This window comes from Hermetia illucens, chromosome 4 (genome assembly GCF_905115235.1).
Source record: "Hermetia illucens chromosome 4, iHerIll2.2.curated.20191125, whole genome shotgun sequence".
NCBI lineage: Eukaryota > Metazoa > Arthropoda > Insecta > Diptera > Stratiomyidae > Hermetia > Hermetia illucens.
Genome location: NC_051852.1, coordinates 46,984,880 through 47,001,045, shown reverse-complemented (window position 1 = coordinate 47,001,045; position 16,166 = coordinate 46,984,880). Strand labels below are relative to the sequence as shown.

Sequence of the window (16,166 nt, the reverse complement as noted above, 5' to 3'; positions counted from 1 at the left end):
AGGGGAAGTGGTTTGAAAATATACATGACCATGTGCTGATTGAATGACGTCACCTCTTAGTTTTGATGAATACCAGAACATGTAGGGGGCCAACACGCGATGAATGTCAGAACATATAGGGGGCGAACCTAGACTCGGATTACTATCTCGTTGGCATGGTGCTCCGGGCTAGAATATAGAACATACACACTACCTAGAATCCCCTCCGACAATCAGTTAATACTGAAGCCATCCACAACGCGGCCCTCCGCAACACCCATAAGAGGGAAATCGATGCCGCAGTAACCGCAGTCGACAGAGATTCTGGACATGAAGTAACAACAAATGATCTTCACAATCACCTGAGGAACGTTATCATTGATACGGCCACAAACATTCTTGGTCCCAGAAAGTCAGAACGATTGGTTTGACCATGAATGTATGCTAGCATCGGGAAAGAAGAATGCTGCCTACCGAGTAATATTGCATTCTCGAAGGATGCGGGCACGCGCGGAAACTTATCACGAACTCCGGCGAGCGGAGAAGCGACTTCACAGACGGAAAAAGGAAGCCTGGTAGAACTAGCAGGTCTGTGAACTCGAAAAGTACAGGGAGCAACCACACCAGGCGCGAAAGTTTTACCAACAGGTCAGCAGGGTGAAGTCTTACACACTTCGATGCTCATCCTGCCGAGATAAAGAGGAAAACCTGGTTTTCCGACAGAATGGGCATATTGGAGCAATTGGTTGTGTATTTTGATAAACTGGTCAACAACCTGAACATCGGCGAGTTGATGGTCCCGCCAATTGAGGACGACGGATAAATACTGCCACTACCAAGTATAGAAGAAACAGTCCGTGCAATTCATCGACTTAAAAATCATAACTTGCCAGGAACCGATGGAATAACAGCCAAATTGGTTAAATGTGGGACAGCGAATCAATGCCTGACGACTGGCAACGAGGTATTACGTTGCTGAATACCATCTATAAGATATTCTTGCTAGGTTGGATAGCCCCATACTCCGAAAACATCATTGGCCCATACCAAAGAAGCTTCATTCCAAGCAAATCAGCAACAAATTAGATTTTCTCTCTGCGCGAGCGATGGAAAAACTGTTGAAATATGGACATCAGTTGCACCATCTTTTCATCGACTTTAACGCCGCATATAGCATAGCCAGGGGAAAACTGTACATGGACGTGTAATTCGGTATCCCGACGAAATTGATAAGACTGACTAGGCTGAGCTGCACATCAATGAAGGCAAAATGAAATATGTGGTGGAAACGTCAGCACTAAAACAAATCAACCCACAACATCAAATCATACTTGTCAAGCGAGGTGAATTAAGATAGGAAACCATAAATTTGAGACCCTTGATAATTTATCCTACCTAGGGTCGAAAATCACAACCGATAACAGCTATGACGATGGAATCTGCGCACGGTTGTTAGCTGCCATCAGAGCCTATTCAGCTTACAATAACTGTTCCATTGGAAGCGTCACGCCATAGGGTCAAAGCTCTTACTGTACAAGACAATGATCTTGTCAGTCCTCATGTATTTTGGTTCTTAGTAAGAAAAATTGCGAACTCTTGGCCGCGTTCGAGAGAAGAATCCTTCGAAGAATTTTTAGGCTCCTACATGAGGATTGACGTTCCCCAGCCGACATAACGACGAAATCTATGAGCAATACCATCACCATATGGTTGTGGATAAAACCCGGCTCAATAGGTTGCGGGGGCGGGTCACTTAATCCGTATGGAGGAGGATGATGCAGCCGGAAAAGTATATAAGGGCAATATCTATGGTAGAAAAAGAAGACGAGACAGACCCTGTATCAGGTGGAACGTGGCGTAGGTGAAGACGTCAGACAGCTTTTAGGGATATCGAATTGGAGGACTTTGAAGCAAAACCGGGGTGTCTGGAGTTCCTCCTCCCCTGTTGATGATGATGATTGTCTTTTTCGAAACTGATCGCGATACCTTCTGCAAAGGAAACTTCGAAATTTGCTGCTAATCGGAATCTGGTTAATCTAATTGTAAGCGTGTTGCTTTTGTAGAAGTGCTTTATTAGAGAAAAAACCCATTACCAGGCTAACAATGTAACAGCCAAAATTTTGTTTGAAATGGAGGCACACAACGAAACGCTTACCTCTTTTTCCGACATACCTTCGTTTTCCAACTGTTTATCAAAACGATTATATATATACAAACAATAATCTCCTATTTCCAACAGCTTCTGTTTGTTACATATCTATAGAAGTTGAAAAGAGGAATGATTGCGCTCAATTCGGTTCTTAAATTGATATTGATATTGAAAACAAAAATAAGTAGAAACGGTAGCTATCAAAATTACTTCAAACTTCAATTGATATCCTGAATAAACAAAGCCTGCATTAACGTCAGCGAAATTCAAATTAATCCCTTAATAATTTCTTTGAATAGATCCAGCAAGTTGGAAACCCCCACCAATTTATCCGAATCTCACCAGCCATCTTCTCAACATCTTAATAGACGTGGATGCCTTTTTGTACGTCTTGAATCCTTAAAGAAAATACAACCTTATGTTATTCTTTCAAAACATCAATTGATTCACATAAAGAGACCACTTGAATGGACCAGCGAACTACTGAAAATATTAAAACGGACAAGATAATCCCTTTCGGTACGAAACCCAATAGGGAAACTATGAACATTTCACACATTCAATTGAATAAGAAATGACTGAGAATCTTGTTAAATTGATACTTTTTCTTCCTCAAATATTCACACACAGTCAATAGGAAAGAAATGAGCTCGATTGAATGGTCACTTTCCTTTATTTTTTTTAACACAAAGTCCTGAAAGGGGATTATAGGGATTATGTTCGTTGAACGGCTAAAATGTTAAAAGGACAATTATGAATACATTTAGGGACTATCAAATGAGCAAATGATTTTTCAGAATTGACAACGTTTCGACGTTATAAAAGATTTTATATTTTAGATGCTAAAATGTCGAGTATAACGTTAATCTGATTCAATAGTGGGCGATATGTACTTTTGCGTTCAGCTTCTATATTTGTTCTCCTCCGAATTAACTCTCAGATGGTCTCCCAATAAAACATCTATTTTCCAGTGAGAAATATTTGCGCCTGGAGCGTGTAATTTACCGGACTCTCTTATGTATTTCTCACATTTTTAGACTCCTCCGTAAATGCCAGTTATATTGAGCTGAAAATATACTTCAGCATCTACTTTTTGTACTGTCCTTATGTTTCTTTTTCATCTCCTGTACGTTGAAAGGATCCTCTAAAAGTTCTGGGTAAACTCCTATATAAACGATTGGATAATAGGACTGGAACAGCAGGAGGCTGACATGCTTATTGTTCAGATATTAGGCATTTGTCAAAATATTTACCTTACAAATGTCATCATCGTTTTAGTTCTTTTTTGAGTGTCATTCATGCTACCGCAAACTTATCTCTAAACTTGGTAGAAAAAAAAGACATTGCTTCAACCGAACTCCTTGCGAACGATCTGAGTTCATTCTTGAAGAGGAAGTTGTGTGTTTGTGAACTTGAAAAGAACTGTGAAATGTAAGTAATTTAGCATTTGCATTGTCATCTAACTATCGACCGATTATATGACTGACAATTCGATGGATGGGTAGAAAATTTCATTGAATCTGAAGAGAAATCGATATTAAGATTGTATGATGTCAGGTAGATTGTTATCCTTGGTCGGATTTCATTGTCAATTAAAAGGAATTAATTGATGGGTTAACTGAATCTCTAGGGAGATATAGGTCGATACCAAAAGATGTATTGAAACACGAAAGACAACTTATTTAGAGCAATAAATATTTTGAAGTTAATGCTTACTTTTAAAATCGGTCGAACCATTCCTAATGGTTGCAGTCTCGTTAAGTGTTCTTGCACTAAGCAAATAAAATGACACAATGTTGCATAAAAAAGAATATTTTGACACTCATGTAACCAGGAGTCTTATGTTGCGAACTATTTTGCATTTCGTTTGGCTCAGCTTAGAAATTTTTCATTTGTCGAGGAGGATGAGGATTTCACCCCGACATACGAGGGAAACAACCTTTTAGGGATAGTGTTGCCTTCTCGGGAAGTCTTGGACGGACTTCAAACATATTTCGGCGATCAGTAAAATGGACTCACCAACTTCGTTATGTTATTAAAATAGCATACTCCTTTCGAGCCCAGATAAAGGGAGAGCTTTTGAGGGAGCGTACTTTGTACTACCCTGAGTATAACAAACGTAAAATTCTGAGATCAGGGAAAGAGATAAATAAAGTATAGTTGGACCTACTCCATTATGCTAAATCCTATTTGATCTTTCTTGGTGACCGGTTTCGCGGCAGGCCGAACAAGAAAATGCATTCAATGTCATTAAAAACCAAAATGATCCTGTTGAATTCAATGCCTTGAAAAAATGCTAGGGCGTTCATCCCAGTGGACGTCCTAGGACGGGCCGACCAAGTCATGAATAACCATGGACGGCATCAGCACATAAATAATTTAATCCGGGCAAAGCAAATACGGGTCTGCACGCCAATCTTGGTACCTTTATTGGAAAGGCGGAAGAACTCTCAAGAGCCCTTCCAAAAAGACATGTTGATATTTGCGCTCCACAAGAAACTCGTTATTCTGCTGCCAAGAGTTACCGACATAGAACGCAAAGGCGGTAAAAATGGCTATAAACTTTAGATTTAGGTTTAGATCATGTAACGATGGTGGCGAACGTATAGTGGACTTTTCGGGCACGCACGACCTTGCACTTGCTGATACATGGTTTATCAAACGATCGCGAGGGATAGATGACGAGAATATTTCGAGCAGATTTCATTGGAAGAATTTCTTCATACTCCACTTCAGCATTACTGACATTTAGAGCAATTTTACTTGTCGAGGAAGCAATCAAACGAACGAAAGCAAAGAAAGCAGATCTGACGACATCGCATTTGAGTTCTGGAAAGCTGAAAGCTGGGACCCAACATTGTAACGCAGCGAGTTTCACGATCGGATTATTCAGGAGAATAGAACACCATCTCAGTACAAGAAAGCACGACCGTAGTGGCAGTGTAGAAATATTTTTGTTTACTAAAAATTAACCTCTTGGATTTTCTAAGGTAAGTCCTTGGACGACCTTTATTAATGACGGTTGAATTTAGATTATACATCTAGCGACTCATGACATATGATAAAGACACCATAAAATTTAACCACTAAATAACTACCACATTCAATCAGTGTAACTTTTTGACCAAACTGAATGCCAATTATGAGGCAGAAATAAATCTCCCACAAAATTACGATGCTGCTAAGAAGTCATACCCGTAATACTAGCATTTTGGAAATCTCAGTTTGTTTACTGTGGGCCCGGATAGCTCAGTGGTGGAAGCGCAAGGCTGTCGTATGGAAGGTCGCGGTTCAAATCTCACTGGTAGCAGTGGGATTTCTATCGTGATTTGACGTCGGATACCAGTCGACTCAGCTGTGAATGACTACCTGAATCAAATCAGGGTAATAATTTTGAGTGAGCGCAATACTGACCACATTGCTTCCTGTAGGGTATTGTAATCCTGTAGTGTACGGTTACGGTCTTGAATGAAGTGCTCTAATACACCTCAAAGCCCTGGTCCAATTGGATTGTTACGCTAACAATTATTTCCGAGTTATCACAATCTCGTCGTGATTTTGCCTAATACTACCACTAAGTACTTAAGCTCAGACGATCCTACCTTCTTAAAAGATGCTGCTCTGGTCTTGATGGCAGTGGTAGGTTGGTGGGAGTATCCGTCGAGAACTACCCGCAACATCGAGCACGTATGCAGAATGGTGTCTTCTGCATGGTTGGAAAAAGACTGTGTGAGAGTCCCAAAGCATCAAGGGAAACCCTGAAGGATTTAGGTACAATACCTGTCGTTAACAGCATTATGGGAACTACAACCACCCGCTCGAGATGCCAAATTTCTTTTATTTCCCGAGCCAGTGGCTCATAGTTCACCTACTTCTCCACGTATTTCCGTTCAATATTGCTATTATAGGGGACAGCAACATCAACAATATACGTCATCTTGTCAACTAATCGCACGTCAGGTTTCTTGTGTGGTATATGGCGATCAGTTAAAACTTGCCGGTCCCAATACATGCTGTAAACAGGAACTATCAAAAAAAGCCTGCAGCTCATAGCGGTAAACCGGTGTTTCAATAATCCGCCCATGCTTGTATGCAAGGTCTTCGTGAATTACCTTACATACGGCATTGTGCCTGTTCGTATATTCCACCGGTGCCATTATCATGCAGCTAGAAATGAGATCTCCACTCTCTCTCTGAATAGCACACAAATTCGCTCCCTCTTAGCAAAGAGTTCTCCAGCACAAAGTCACCTATTCGACAAATGGATGCCAAGGACAATTCACGTATTTACCGTGCATTGCCTTCGACTTCTATTCATTGATCCGCTCTTGGTCTGATTTCACCTCACTCAGAGGGTTGGAAGATCGATTCTTCAAGTCAAGTGGAGTCAGCCAACAATCTGCCTTACAAGCAGGTGCATGCAAGCAACTCGAATGTCCTTTGCTGTAAAAATAAGCGGGTAGCGAATTGACTTGGCGATGATGTTGTCCTGCCACGTCAACCACGCCCCTTCCTCCGATGTCACGAGGCAGGTTCATCCGCTAGGCGGCAAAGTTTGGATGATGCATTCAGAATTTGGGTTGAGCAGTCCGTATCCGCCGCTAGACGTTTTCCGGATCGTTTTTCGTCCACGGCAATTTTCCGAATGCATAGGCCAGTGAAGGGAAAGCGAATACATTTAATGCGCTTATTTTATTCTTCCCCGAGAGATGCGACTTCAGTGCCAGTTTTACACGTCGCAGGAATTCGTACAACAGAGCATCCTAGAGATTATCAACTCGAGCATGAGTTCTTTACAAAAATTATAGGTATTTGTAAAAGTCTTCTCGGTCATAGCTTCGATGCGGAGGTCACCAATGCCATTTCCGGCATGCGGCTCATGATGACCTTTGCGAATGGCTTGGATTCAACACTTGCCCGATACAAATTCCATCCAAATATCACGGCTAAACTTGTATATTATTCGCAATGGAGTTTTAAGGTAGTCATCAGTAACAGCATACAGCTTAATATCACCTAAATACCTCAAGTGTGTCAATTGGCATTTAGCACGTAGGCCATATTTGATTGCAAAACCATGCCCTCTAGCATAATTCAGTAGCAATGAAAGAGGGTTCAGTGCCATGTACAACCAAACCATAGGATAAGTTCTGAGGTATTGCCACCCTCAGATGAACGTACTGATAAGGTGGTGTACCACCGTTCCTTGTCGCCAAAAACCTGATTACTTTGGGATCAATGCGGGACAGACGATAATCGATATGGCAAATAAAAAGATTTCTTTGGCCTCTATTTCCCACAACTGCCAAGTCGATAATGAGTTCTTCTTGGCAACATCTTGAACCGGCTCGGCAGCCTTCTGCTGCTCTGACAGAATTTTATAGGTCTCGAGGTGCGCATTAACCCTTCCGCTAATAATGGACGTTATGAATTTCTAGAGGGTTGGTGGAAATTGAGATAGAATTCTCGGAGTTGCTGGAGATGCATAGAGCCTGGGAATACCTGGTCTATGTAAAGGATCCATTTTCCAGAATTCTATACAAACTTTGAAATTCAACCCGAACTTCAGCCGGGCAGTAAAGGAGTGCAATGCCGTCGCCTCTACCGCCATCGACTCTCGGTCACCAGTTTCCGCGATGACCTCAAGTCGAACACGTCCCTTGATCTTGGCCGGGATTGTGTCGCTGCGAGTTATAAAGCGGTACTGGTCTTCCAATCACAGCACAGTCACATACCCGAATTGATGGAAACGCTCAACAAATCTTCCTTTTCGTACCCATTGCCTCTGATTCTATTGATTTTGTGAAGAGACTTCAGCCAAATTTACTGTGCTGCCGCACAAACAATAACGCGCTCGAAATCGCAGTTGCAATGTTGCTTTGTGTGCATGATATCATTCTTCACCTGAATCACGGGAGGCGATCAATTATTTTCAGAATACATGCTAAGAATCGCATCGTGCAAGGCATGTCATCAAGTGGATGCGGACTTAGGAGTAGTATCCTTAACAAAAAAATAACATAGAAGGGCATGGCATGAGAGCGTCCAATTTGAAAATTGAGACCGCTTCTGGCTGATGATTAAAGACCCAAAATCAAAATCCAAGAGATTCATCATTTGATCAAAGTCAAAAATTGCTTGATAGAAATTTCTACACCAAACCATCACTATTAGACTTTTCTATGCTTTGACAGTGTGAATCTTTCGAATCTAACTTTCTTGACAAGAACGGTAATCATACTTCATCTCCTAGTCCTTCTCTTTAATATAATAGTAGATGCCGAAAAACTTGGAGAAGGTAAGACTATGTATGATAGAACAAAAACCAAAAACTCGCTTTCAGAGCATCGAAATCCCAATAGGCTCTTCATAAAAGGAAAACTGATACTTTTTCTAAAGTCCGAGTTGCAAAATGTTGATACCAATTATCGATGCCAAATGATCACCGTAGTTCCTTAGCAGTTTTCAGATAAGAGAACTGGAAGCTCGCATGTACCCTGTCGTCTCAAATGTCAAATCTTCTTCAAGGTAAACTTTCTTATACAAACATGCAATATCAAATCACATGCAGAGTACTTTATTTAAAAAACATGCAGTAGTGGTCGAAACTTTCTGTGATGACACATATTAGCAGACAGACGTAACAGAGGTAACTTTAACGATCATGCATCACAAGAAGCACAATCCAAAAACATTGCACACAGGACTTTGCACTTTACTTGATGCACGTAGAGTGCAATTGTAGATGGGCTTTTGTCATCACTAATATGAGATTTTTTGCGACTCATCTATGACTCTCTGAGCAACCTTGACTAAAGAGATTTAAATTTGCTTCTAATCAATAGGTCTGCTGATTGCCACATCGGCAACAAGTGCATGTCATCATCATATTCAAATATTGACTGTTAATAATCATGAAATATGGAATCAGCTAACACTTTCTACTCCAGTGATCTCTCGTTGGATTGACAGGTAGCTTATCCTGCTTTTATCTTCTGTCGGTAAAAATTCATTTTGCAGAATTTGAAGCCATATTGACATATTTAAAGGGTCCCAGGCTCGAGCTTTTACATAGTCAGTTTTCCAGTTTTCCATACCAACAATTTAATTTCTTGGCTCCTGATAGTGGTGCAATTTGGAAGATTAAAAGCATCTTAACATATAGTAAATACATAGATGATCAAATCAAATCGGTGAAAAGTAAGGAAGGATCAGATCGCCTCAACATGGTATCTTTTACGGTTACTTAGAAGAGAATAGTTGTTCCAATGAGGATACGTGCATTCATGACTGAAACATTTTGATGAATGCGGAGTGCGTCCCCAACATTTTCGACATTGGACCATATACTTGGAATAGGATAGTCTTCTTAAGTCGCTTTTTCATGAAACCTAACCTTTTCTGACCCTACATTGGGCACTATTTGTGATAAGGATTGGTGTCGCGAAGTACATCTAGTCAGGTATGTCGAAATGTAGGTGGCTCGTTTATAAATCTAGATAAGATGAATTTCACCGTATTCAATACGAGAGAAAGTAATCTTGTCGACTCCGGTCTACCAGAATTTTTTTGTTTCTCCAAGTGCTTGGTACTTGCTTGTGAATGAGGCTCCACGAAACATTGTCTTTTTGAGCTCTTGCTGCTATTATGGACTGTTAACAAGAATATTTCCTGTTTTGGTTGACCCAAAGTGTTGATATTGGGTTGGCTTTGCAAATATCATTCTGACGCTGCTCTGATGTCGAGTTTCATATTTTGAAATGTATGTGTATAAAATGAACAGAAACTAGTTTTTTATTCTATTAGCGTCTCATATACGGAAAGCGTTTCTTCAAAGATTTGGATTCCAACCAACTGTATTTTTAGGTCCCTATGGAGATCCTTACTACGAATGAACCAGGGAGCCTCTACTATGCTTCTAAACACTCTGTTTTTGAATGTTCGTATGATCTTCAAGGTAATATCGAATGTCGTACCTAAAGATCTAAACTCATTCGCCTGTGGCACGTCTTGCCCGTCGATGATGACTTTAGCTGGATTCTCTTTTTTATTTGTGAAGTTAATGTGGTTGTTGGTTTCGTTTAATGTTATTTTGTATTTCTTGGTTCATTTAAGCATATTTTTACTTCCTCAGTAGTTCTACCCATGGTAATGGAAATGTCATCCGCAAATTTTGCCTTCATCACAGAAAGGTATGTCATTCTTAAAAGAAACAGTGTTGGGCCCAAGACACTGCTCTGCGGTACATCCACAGCAATCTTTTTCAATTCAGAGTACGTACGACATCAATAAAAATGCGTGAGCACACCTGCTCTTTTCCTTTAGATCGGATAGGATACGGGATCCTCTACTATTGGATTGTGAAATTCTGTTCACAGGTATTAGTTTTCGATCCACAATGATTTGCTTCAGCCTCTGAAGCCTTTCAGGTAGCTTGGCGGTAGTAGAGATTTGCGAAATTGGTAGATACTATTCGGCTCTACTTGGCTCTTTCTATTGTTTACATTGATCATTTGTTACAACTTGATTAGACTCTTTTCTGGCAATTCTTCCGGTATTCTGTCTTTAGCTTAGTTTTAGCTTTAGTCCATAGCCAAGAGTTTCAGTAGGAGGTACATTTGTTTTAATTTCTGTCCTGAGTTCATTTAGTCTTACACGGCATATTAGGCAATAGTAAACTTTTCTCACGAAGGTTATGCATATAGACGCTTGTGTATCTAGAAACTAGAAGATATCTGCCTTATCTTTTGTGGAACGAAGCCAATTCCCACTTTCATGTTTCATAGATGGGATTTGTTGTCTAGGTCCTTTTAGATCTTTCGCAGGCTTTCATAGTGCCCGTGTCTTTTTGTGCTGTCAGATTGACTTTTCTCTTTTATATATGTTAGTAAAGGCCTTTGGCTTATTTGACAGAAAGTTTAAGGTCTTTTCCTCTCCGTTGTGCAGTTTCTTGTTTTTCGTGAAATCTTTTATTTAAAATATCAAGTCTATCTAAAACAGTTTTCAGTATTTGATTATCATCATCAATGTCTTTGGTTAGTGCTGCTTTACCATCTGGGTTGTTTTTGCGTGCTCCGGTTCTTTTTTTTTCGAGAGCCGCTAGCCCCGACGCGACGGCGGCGTTCCTTTACGTCTTCATAATCATCAATGACGCAACAACCGGTATCCGGTCTAGTACTGGGTTAATATGTAACGACCTACAGACATCCGGGTTTTGCGCCGAGGTCTAGAATTTCGATATCTCTAAAAGTTGTCTGGCGTAGTGACTTACGCCATCGCTTCATCTCAGACAAGGTCTGCCTAGTCTTCTTTTTCCACCGTAGATATTGCCCTTATAGACTTTCAGGGCTGGAACATCCTCATCCATACGGATTAAGTGACCCGCCCACCGCAACCTATTGAGCCGGATTTTATCCACAACCTGACGGTCATGGTATTGCTCATAGATTTCGTCGTTATGTAAGCTACGGAATCGACCATCTTCACGTAGGGGGACAAAAATTCCAGTGCGATGTTTGTTGGTGGGTTGGTTTTTGGTGCTGACGTTGCCACCATATATTTTGTCTTGTCTGCATTGGTGTGCAGCCCAAGATCTCGCGCCGTCAGCTCGATCTGGATGAAGGCAGTTTGTACGTCTGGGGTTGTTCTTCCCATGACGTCGATATCGTCAGCGTAGATCAGTAGTTGGGTGGACTCAAAAGGTGATCGTACCCCTCGCATTTACCTCAGCATCATGGATTACTTTCTCCAGAGCCAGGTTAAAGAGGACGCATGATAGGGCATCCCTTTGCCTTAGATCGTTGTTGATGTCTAATAGTCTTGAGAGTGATCTTGCTGCACATTGCAGGTACTTCCAACAACCATTTCGTGTGATTGAATAATCCGTAGTCCGTTATCATTTGTATTTTGATGTAAGCTATGGGAGCTAATGTATCACATGAATTCGGGGTCCGTCCCTACTTGACTGTTGAAATCTCCAAGTATGATTTTAATATCATACTTGGGACAAGCTTCGAATGTCCGCTCAAGTGCCTCGTAGAAGATATACTTCTCCGACTCTGCAGTCTCCTCTGTAGGGGCGTGGACGTTTATGAGGCTTATATTTATAAATAAACGCACAGTGCATAGCCTTTAGCTTATATTTTCAAAGCCGATAACAGCAGGTTCTATTTTTTTCTGATTAAGAAACCTACCATTGTGCATTGCACATGGTTTACTGGATGGCCGCAATAATATATGGTGTAGTGGCTCTTCTCCAGGAAACCGGTCCCCGTCCATCGCATCTCTTGCAACGATATTACGTCAGCCTCATATTGGGACAGGGTATCGACCAGCTGCTTGGCAGCTCCATCTCACCTGATCGTCAGAGTGGATTGTAGGTGGTTTCGTAATTCGAGCTCGGAGCACCATGCCAACGAGATAGTTGTCCGAGTCTATATTGGCCCCTCTATATGTTCTGACATTCATCAAGGCTGAGAAGTGGCAGCGTTCAATCAGTACGTGGTAAATTTGGTTGAAAGTGGTCCCGTCTGGAAAGGCCCATGTATGTTTGTGGACCGCTTTCCGCGCAAACCAGGTACTTCCAACAACAATTTCGTACGATACTGCTAACTGAATAATCCGCAGCCCGTTATCATTGGTATCCCTATGTAGGCTATGGGAGCCGACGTATTGCCTGGATACGGGCTCCGTCCCTACTTGGCTGTTGAAATCCCCAAGTATGATTTTGATATCATATCTGGGGCAGGTTTCGAGGGTTCGTTCTACTGCCTCGTAGAAGGTATCCTTCTCCGACTCTGCAGTCTCTTCTTTAGGGGCGTGAATGCTAATGAGGCTTATATTTCTAAATTTGCTTCGCAAGCGCACAGTGCCGCTCGCTTATGTTTTCAAACCCGATAGCAGCATGTTTCATTTTTTGGTTGACTAATAAACGTACTCCGAACACATGGTTTACTGGACGGCCGCCATAATATATGACGTAGCGACTCTTCTCCAGGAAGCCAGTCCCTGTCCAACGCATCTCCTGCAACGCTGTTATTATACATCAACCCTATATTGGGACAGGGTATCGGCTAGCTGCTTGGCAGCTCCATCTCTGTACTCTGTAATGCGCAAATCATTATTCCGTTTTCCGGGTTTGTCGTTCTAAGATCCATCCAGTCCGACGCTCCAGTTGTTTTCCGTGTAGGGTTGTCAGCCCTACCCAACCCCCAACCTGGAGGACCAGTTGGTACAATTTGTCCTGTTTTTAGGCGCGGGGAATTCGCCTTCATCCTTCTTCGTCTGCAGCTTTTTGAAAGAGAGCTTCTAGTGGTCACCACGTGAAGGTGGAGATAGGAATTGTTAGTAGAGCTGTTTGTGTTGGTTCAGCAGGAGTTTTCCAGGTTTTATGTTCCATCGTGGCTACCAATCCACGTTTGAAATCTTATTTTTCTCAGCGCTTCTATTTTGACCTGCATACTAAGGACAGTTTTTAAGTTATGAGGAGGATTAAACCTCTATACACGTCCTGGGATATTGTCCGGCACTTGTGCAAAGTAGGTCGAGGCATCTGGGAGAACACTTAGTTAGTTTAGTTAACTGGGGGGAGTCGCAGCCCCGAGCACTCAGGCCATTATTAGGCCTATTGTACTATCCCCGTAGTTGCCTATTCAATGGCTTCCCACCTACGGTGTTCGCAGGCTTTAGCGAATCTGAGAACATTCTCAGAGGCAGAGAGTGTGCAGATTCTTCATTGAAGAAAACCTTGCCAAGGTGTCTTCGTCTGAGATCCGAGGATGCCGGGCAGCTGCATAAAAAGTGCAGGGCTGTCTCCTCCTCCTCCTCACATTGGCTGCACACAGCCGAAACCACTACCCCAATGGTAGTTTAAGGGGCAGTGTCCCGTCAAAAGCCCTACTAGGGTTCTCATGTCCGACTTCTTAAGAGACAACAAAAATGCCGCTCTAGTGGTCCTAGGCTCCTTCACAAGGATTTTCGCTTGCCGGCAAGAGTCCAAATTTTTCCACTCGGTTGCGTGAATCCTTGCAATTTCACTCTTCAGAGTAGACTTGACAGTAGATGGTCGGATTCAAAAGTTTCAGCAGCACCTGATGACAACTCCACACCAACTTACTTGATATGTTGTTGCCATTTAGCGCTGATAATGCCGTCCGACTGTCGGAACAGATTCGAATGGTGCGACCCCTCCATTTCTGTCGCAGACATTCTTCTGCTGCCAATGAAATGGCATATATTTCCGCCTGGAATATGGTCGTCATTTTTCCAAGAGGTCGGGTCAGTTCTATAATTGGATTCTCCGAGAACACCCCTGCGCCTGCTCCATCTTCCATCGGTGAAGATTATTAGGTCTGTAATCTGAAAAGACTCATGGCCACTTGTCGACCATTCTTCTCTTTCGGTGATTACGACAGTATATGTCTTTCCAAAGACGAATCTGGAAACCATATGATCGGTCGGCATCAGGGCTACCGGATGTTTTTCAAGGAATTTCCAGATAGACGCATGCCCGTTGGATTGGCCGCCTTTCCACGCCCCAATGGTATCGAGCCTATATGCGTCGTTGGCCGCTTTCCGTTTCACCTCCAAGTGAATTGGGGGTAAATTTAGAATAGCTTCAAGTGACGCAGTCGGCGTAGTACTCATTGCTCCAGTAATACTTAGGCAACCAAGTCTCTGAATCTGAGTTAGCAGCTTCCTGCTGTTAGCAAAGTTCAGTCTTGGCCACCAGACGATGCATGCATACATCAAAATGGGTTTTATTATGGATGTATACATCCAGTGTATCCGTTTAGGTGAAAGTCCCCAGGTCTTACCTATCGCATTCCTACAGCACCAGAGCAATCTGCAGGATTTCTGATATTGTTCCTGGATATGATGCTTCTACGTTAACTTGGAGTCGAAATGTACTCCTAAGTACTTGACTGTTTGTGCCAGCTGGATTTCCGCCCCTGCTAAGGTAGGTAGCGTATAGTTACCCCACCTGACGTTCCTAGTGAACATAACTATTCCAGTCTTCCTAGCGTTCACCGTGAGTCCATTGCGGAGGCACCAGCTGTGGATTACATGCAGAGTTGCATTCAAGCGGTCACATACTGTGTCCGCAAACTTGCCGGTAATTATTACGGCTAGGTCGTCCGCAAATGCTTGCCCAAAGACTTTTTTGTCCTCCAGGAGCCACAGCAGGGTATCCATTACCAAGAGCCATAACAGTGGAGAGAGAACCCCTCCCTGTGGGCAGCCCCTGAGGCATCCTGCTTCAATAGACTTCTAGCCGACCAATATGTGGATTTTTCTCCACTCTAGCATGTGAAGGATCCAGCTGATTAGCAGCGGTTCGATTCCACGCTGACTTGCCGCATCACAAATTGCCGCGAATGAGGCGTAATTCGAAGGTGCCGATGTCCATGAATGCGCCTAAGGCGTATTCGGGGAGAAAACTTAATACCAGATGCAAAGCTGAAAGATCTGGAAGTAGGGAACATACTAAAGTTCGTAACGGTTACAGGCCTGCTTGAGATACTATGATCAATACATACATAACACTATAACCAGTAAAAGGGGCACAATAGTGCTTCAAGGACGCGGTGCGACTTTCCCTTAACAGAATAATAATAATAATAAGTTATGAATTGTGTTTGGGTCCTTGTTATTGTGGAACATATGCATGAACAGTGAGAGTCCTCGCTTACTCGCTATTCTTTCTCCCTTTTCATTAGATTTTTTTTTATTTTTAATATATTTTTACAATGTCGTGTTTTTGACACGTTAGGTGAAGTCTCCCAGCCATAACCTTGAGAAGCTTTTTGTTTTTGTGTTCGCACGTGTACCTTTGGATTTTTTCCATGATAGCATTTTCGAGTCCCTTGTACTTTCCAAACATTATTGTTTAGACCAATTATTAAATAATCCTTTATCATGGCTGCCGACAATAGGTTTTCAATTTTTCGATGCTTATCCATTCCGCTGATACATCTTAATCTACGGAGGAAGTTTCCCTTTCAATTTCGTTGCGCTTTATCGATTTTCGTGCGACTTT

The 16,166-nt window shown here is 42.1% G+C and overlaps 1 long non-coding RNA gene across 1 annotated transcript in view; it reads left to right on the top strand.

Moving 5' to 3' along the window:
* Positions 1 to 3,398: 3,398 nt before the first annotated feature.
* LOC119655869 overlaps positions 3,399 to 16,166 on the top strand; it is an 87,653-nt gene continuing 74,885 nt past the window's right edge. Inside the window, exon 1 of the long non-coding RNA XR_005249964.1 lies at positions 3,399 to 3,559. This is a non-coding gene — a long non-coding RNA (uncharacterized LOC119655869). The remainder of the gene's footprint in view (positions 3,560 to 16,166) is intronic.